At 31.5% G+C, this 6,726-nt stretch overlaps 1 non-coding gene across 1 annotated transcript; it reads right to left on the bottom strand.

Moving 5' to 3' along the window:
* Positions 1-746: 746 nt before the first annotated feature.
* Trnaa-ugc (transfer RNA alanine (anticodon UGC)) lies at positions 747-819 on the bottom strand. The gene has a single exon. It is a non-coding gene; the product is annotated as a tRNA-Ala (tRNA).
* Positions 820-6,726: the final 5,907 nt, after the last annotated feature.

The following is a 6,726-nucleotide window of genomic DNA, read 5'->3' as shown; positions in this document are numbered from 1 at the left end:
ACACTTTTTGAAAATCAATTGACAATAAACATGTGTACTTATTTTTGTGATTGCTATTCTGTTCCATTGGTCTGTGTCTGTTAGTACAATGCTGTTTTTTTAACATATTTATTTTTTAGTTGTAGTGGGACACAATATCTTTATTTTATTTATTTATTTTTATGTGGTGCTGAGGATCGAACTCAAGGCCTCACCCATGCTACAAGAGTGCTCTACCACTGAGCCACAACCCCAGCCCTACAATGCTGTTTTGATTACTATAGCTTTGTAGTATATTTTGAAATCTGGTGATGTGATGCCTCCAAGCTTTATTCTTTTGGCTGAAGATGGCTTTGGCTATTTGGGGGCTTTTGTGGTTCCATGTGTATTTTATAAATTTTTTCTAATTATGTGATGAATGTCATTGGTACTTTGATGGGGATTATATTGATTCTATAGATTGCTTTGGGTAGTATGAATTTTTTAAGAACTTTAATTCCTCTAATCCATGAATAAAGAATATTTGTGTCCTCTTGAATTTCTTTCATCAATGTTTTAGAGTTTTTATTGTATATATCTTTCATCTCATTGGTTAGATGCATTTTGTAGGTATATTTTCCTAGGTATTATAAATGGGATTGCTTTATTTATTTATGTATTTTTCAGAAACATTATTTTCAGTGTATAGAAATACCCTCAAACTATCTGTATTTCTATATACTAGCAATGAATAATCAAAAAACAAAACAAGCATACAATTTTTTTGATGGTGGTGCTGGGGATTGAACCCAGGGCCTTGTGCATGCAAGGCAAGCACTCTACCAACTGAGCTACATTCCCAGCCCCTAAGAAAACAATTTTTTTAACAAGTGTATCAGAAAGACCAAAATACCCAGGAATTGAATTTAACAAATGTAGCACAAAAGCAAAATTTATACACTGAAAACTACAAATATTACTGAAAAAAATTTAAAAAGACATAAATAAAAATGTTTATAGATTGGAGGTTTAATATAATGTCAATACTATCCAAAGCAATACATAGATTCAATATAATCCCTATCAAAATCCTAATGATATTTTTTGGCAGAAATAGAAAAACCTGTCATAATATTTATGTGGAATCTCAAGTTATCCTTGTATTATTATGCTTTCTATTACTATAAAAACCCCGAGATAATCAACCTTAAAAAGGAAAGGCTTACTATGGTTTACAGTTTCTTCAGTCTGATACGTAGGCTTTGTGGTATGGCAGAGTGTGCCTGGTAGAGGAAACTGCTTACTTCATGGTATCCAGAAAGCAAAGAAAATGACATGAGGGGCTTAGGATCTCAATATCACCTTTAAGGGCATGCCCACAATGATCTAACTTCTTTCCAAAAGACCCTACCTCCTAAAGGTTCCATCTCCTCCCAATAGTATTATAGGCTAGTATCCAATCCTCTAAACATAGGCTTTTGGGGGAACACTTATCCAATCTATAGTAATCCTCAATAGCCAGAATAATTTTGACAAAGAACAAAATTTGACATCTCATATAGATAAACAGAATAAAATAGAGAAATAAATCTCACATGTCATATGTCTTTTGACAAGGGTTCTAAGATAATTTGATGAGGAAAAGAATGATCTTTTGAACAATGGTTCTGGGAAAACTGTCTTCACAGGCAAAAAAATGGAGGTGGATCCTTGATTTACATCATGTGCAAAAATTAAGTAAAGATAGATCTAAATCTAAAATTAAAACCATAGAACTCTTAGAAGAAAACAGGGGAAAAGCTACTTGACTGTGATGTTGTCCATGATTGTTTATTTTAAAACTCAGACAACTAAAGAAAAACAGATAAATTACAATTCATTAATATTAAAATCTTTTTGTGCATCTAAGGATACCATCAATGGAGTGAAATGGCAACCTATGAAATATGAGACAGTATTTGGAACTATTAAATCTGAAATGAGATTTATATTCATAATACATAAAGAACTCCCACTGCTCAACAATAAATAATCTAAGTGAAAAATGGACAAAGGATTTCAAAAGATATTTTTCTACACCAGTTATACAAATAGCCATTAAGTACATGAAATGATGTTCAACATTACTAATCACTAGGTAAATACAAATCAAAACTATAATTAGATACTATTTCATATGCATTGGAATAGTTATTCTATCTAACAGAATAAGATATTGGTGAGTGTTTGTTGAAATTGGAACCCATGTGCATTGCTGGTAGGGGTGTACAATAGTGCAGTTATCGTGGAAAATACTATGGTATATCCATCAAAAAATTAAGCTTTGAATTACCATATAATCTAGCTGTTTCACTTCTTGATTCATATCCAGAAGAAGTTAAAACAGGAACTCATACAATATTATGCTTATACACCCATGTTTTTATCAATGTAATTTACATTATTAAAAGGTAGAAGCAACTGAAGAGTCATTCAACAGATGAATGGCTAAACAAAATATTCCATATACATATAATTGAATATTATTCAGACTTATAATGGAAGGAAATTCTGACACATGGTACAAAAGGGATGAACCTTGTAGATATTTCACAAGTGAAATAAGCCAGTCATAAAGGAGTAATATTGTATGATTCTACTTATATGAGGTATATAGTTAAATTCATATAAACAGAATGTATAATGGTGCTTTCCAGGGCCTAGTGGTTTGAGAGAATGGGAAATTATTGTTAAATGGGTATGCAGGTTCAGTCGGGGAAGATGAAAATGTTTGGTAAAAGTTATTGGGTATATAACAATGTGAATGTACTTACAACCGCTGAACTATATACTTAAAATGGCAATAATGGTAAATTTTATGATATGTATACTTTATCACAATAGAAAGAAACTATGTGCATGTTTATGAGAAAAATTCAGACATGAACATTCCAAGAAGGAAAAATGTTAAGAAAACATGTATTTTAGAGGCAAACGACAATACTTTTACATAAGCATGGTTTGAGATTATGCATTAATTAATAGAGTCATACCTCAAAACAAAATTCATTTAACTTTCCACATTCTACAGCTTCACAGAAGGAGACAGCTAATCACTAAACTCAAATACATGATCATGGCTAATACACCATTCTAGGGGCTGGGGTTGTGGCTCAGTGGTAGAGCGCTTGCCTAATATGTGTGAGGCACTGGGTTTGATCCTCAGCACCACATAAAAATAAATAAAGTTTTTAAAAAAAATCTTAAAAAAATAAATAAAGGTACTGTGTCCATCTACAACTAAAAAAAAATACACCATTCTAGCCTTCATTTAAAGCTGGGGATTTGTATGAATATACACTTCCCTCTATAGATGTCTTTAAAAATTGACATTTGACAAGTATGCCAAAACCAATGGATCAGGAAAGAATTCTCTCTTCAATTAATGATTGGACCCTTACCTCACACCACATACAAAAATTAATTCAAAGTGCCAAATATAAGAGCCACAACCATACAACTCTTAGAACAAAACATAAAGATAAATCTTCAAGTGTTTGAATTTAGCAATGAAATTTTAGATATGACATCAAAACCACAAGCTTCAAAAACTGATAAAATGAATTTTACAAAAATTAAAATATTTTGTTCATCAAAGGATACTATAAATAAAGAGAAAACCAACAGTTGTAAATGATTGTCTCTACAACTGTAAATTATTATTATGGGTTGAATTATGCCCCCACCCCTGGTAAAATTTAGATGTTAGAGTTTTAACCTCCAGTATCTCAGAATGTGACTGTATTTGGACAAAGAATCTTTAAAGAGATGAATATATTAAAATAAAGCCCTTGTGGTGGGTCTTAATCTAATCAGACTGATATCAGTATAAGAGACTGAGGCATACACAAAGAAACAGCAGGGACGCCTATACAAGGAGGACATAGCAAGGAGGAAGCCATCTGTGAGTCAAGAAGAGAGTTCTCAGAAGAAACTAAACTTATTGGACATCTTCATCTTAGACTTCTACCTTCCAGTACTGTGTGAAAATTAGCTTATATTGTTATAAATAACACAGTCTATGGCATTTGTTATCCGTAGCCCTATCAAACTTGTACAATTTTTATCTGATAAGGGTCTTTCATTCAGTTAAAATATAAATAACTCTTACCACTCAAGAACAAAATGATATACAATTTAATTAAAAAACAGGCAAAGGACTTGAATAGCATTTCTCCCAAGGAATAAAAATTACTAGTAAGCATATGAAAATAATGCTCAATGCCATGCAAGTCAAAACCATACCAAGATAGCACACCAGAATCACCAAGGACATAATCATAAAAGAAATGAAACTGGCAAATGCTAATAAAGAATGTGGAATATTTGGAACTCTCTTACATTACTAGCAGAAATATAAAAGGGTGAACCCAGTGTGGAACAAATTGATAGTTCTTCAAAAAGTTAAACATAGAATTAAAAATAGTTGTTCAAATAAAACCTTGCTCACAAATGTTCATAGTAGCACTATTTGTAATTGCTAGAAAGTAAAAAAGTCCAAAGGCCTATTAAATTACTAATTTTTAATAAAATGGAATATATCCATATAGTAGAATACTATTCGGCCATAAAACAAACAGAGATTTAAAGATAAAGCTTCTGTCTGATGGACGATGTCTTGTGTTGGTGACCCACTTTTTCATTCTTCTTTAACTCACCAATCCATTTAAGTGATATATTGTCTTTATAGAATGTTAGACTTCAGTTAACTGCAGGTTTGGAATCTTTAATCCCATCAAATCTCACTTATTTTGATATAACATTAGCTTCATCTCTTGGGATAGCTTTACTTCCCAACCAGGATGCCAACCAGGCCCTAGTAACAAGATACAGATCCTAGGGATCACAGCTGTGTAACAAACTACAAAACATAAACAAGAGTGTGATGAGCGATGAAAAAAAGGCATACTAAAGGTCAAACTGAGATATCAACTTCTTTGCTCAATAAGAAAAGGGCTTTATAGGGAAGAAAATGATGAATTGAGAATCTTTCTCCCTTTGGTTCCCACTGAAAAACGAATCCAATATAGAGAAGAAAATTATATTTAACAGTGGAAGACAATAAATGGAAACAACACTAAAACATTCCATTGATCCCCCTAAGTGAGAATAAAGAGAAATGAAAGCAAGAATGAGATTCCAGAACAAAGGAACACATTATTTGATGCCTAAAAATGTCTCCCTTACACTCTTACTAGGCCCCAAGTAATGTTCTCTAAGAAAAATTGAGATAGAAGTGAAGTTAGAGGCTGGAAATAAAAGCACTTTGCTAAGCAGAGATATTTTTCTTTCCTGAAACTAGCCTAAGAAAAAAACTTAAAGTACAAAGAACAATGTTAATATACCACATACAAGCTGGGTATGGTGGTGCATTCCTGTAGTCGCAGCTACTCAGGAGGCTGAGGTGGAAGGATCACTTGAACTCATGAGTTTGAGATCAACCTGGGCAAGACCTGTTCTCAAAACAGCAACCAAAAAAAAAAAAAAAAACATCACATATAGAATGGCAGATCATAGAACTACCCCATTGGCCTCAATTAATTCAATGGAGCTATTTATGAAACCCCTGCCTAGATTAATTGGCTGAATTCCAGGAAAGGATGAAGGAGGACCCAGTACTGGCATAATGTTATTTCTGAGTTCCTCATATCAGCTGCATACTGATCAAACTGAAAGTATAAATAAACGTAATTGATTAAAAAAAAAAAACTCCTGGATTTTTTGGGAAGATTAGAAACTAAACCAAAAAAATTCTAAAGGAAATTATTAACAAATAAAAAATAGGAGCATGTTTGAAAAAGAATATAGTATGGTGATGTTTAGGCCAAAAGCCCTAGAAAGAAACAGCATACTAATAATGTAATTCAACACATTATTATGTCAAAAAAGAAAAAAATCATGACTACTATGATAGATGACAAAAAAGAATTTAATAAAATCCAACATCTAGTTCTCATGTGAAAAAAATGTAACTCTGATATTTTTCTAAAAAGTAAATTCTTAAACTGGTAAGTAGCATTTATAAAAAGATTAGTAAAAATATATTTAAAGTTGAAATATGAAATTTATTTCTAATAAAATCAGGAAGAAGGATGTTTCTTATTTACATTATTAATGTCAACATTATGAAAATTCCAGTTAAGAAAATATGAGAAGGAAAAGAAATAAGGAATAGATTCAATCAAGAAGCATTAATTTTTCAACATAATAGTAATAATCAGGGACTAGGGTTGTGGCTCAGTAGTAGAGTGCTTGCCTCATATGTGTGAAGCACTGGGTTCAATCCTCAGGACCACATAAACAAATTAATTAAATAAAGATATTGTGTCCATCTACAACTAAAAAATATTGAATTAACAACAAAACAAACAAATAACAACAATCAATTAGGGAATGTAATAGGAAAAATTTTCGATTATCAATAACAACTATAAAATATTTAGAAATAAGTTTAAGAAAATATAACAATAAAAGTATAATAAATATATAGTTTATAAAACTTAACTGAAGGATATAAAAAAGAGAAGTAGAGAAATACAACACAATCTCTTGATGAGAAAAACTAATTCTGCAAAAATTTTCATTTTTTTCCTGTATTAATTTACACACTTAATGTAACCACTCAAAATCTGGTGGCGGTCTTGAAGTGTATCTATTGTTCTAAAGTTCATTTGTAAGAAAAAAAATGAAAGAGAATGACCAAGAAGATCATAGTTTGCATGTGTCCTC

This window comes from Ictidomys tridecemlineatus, chromosome X, assembly GCF_052094955.1.
Source record: "Ictidomys tridecemlineatus isolate mIctTri1 chromosome X, mIctTri1.hap1, whole genome shotgun sequence".
Lineage (NCBI taxonomy): Eukaryota > Metazoa > Chordata > Mammalia > Rodentia > Sciuridae > Ictidomys > Ictidomys tridecemlineatus.
The sequence above is the reverse complement of the archived record's forward strand: the minus strand, read 5'-3'. Positions and strand labels throughout refer to the sequence as shown.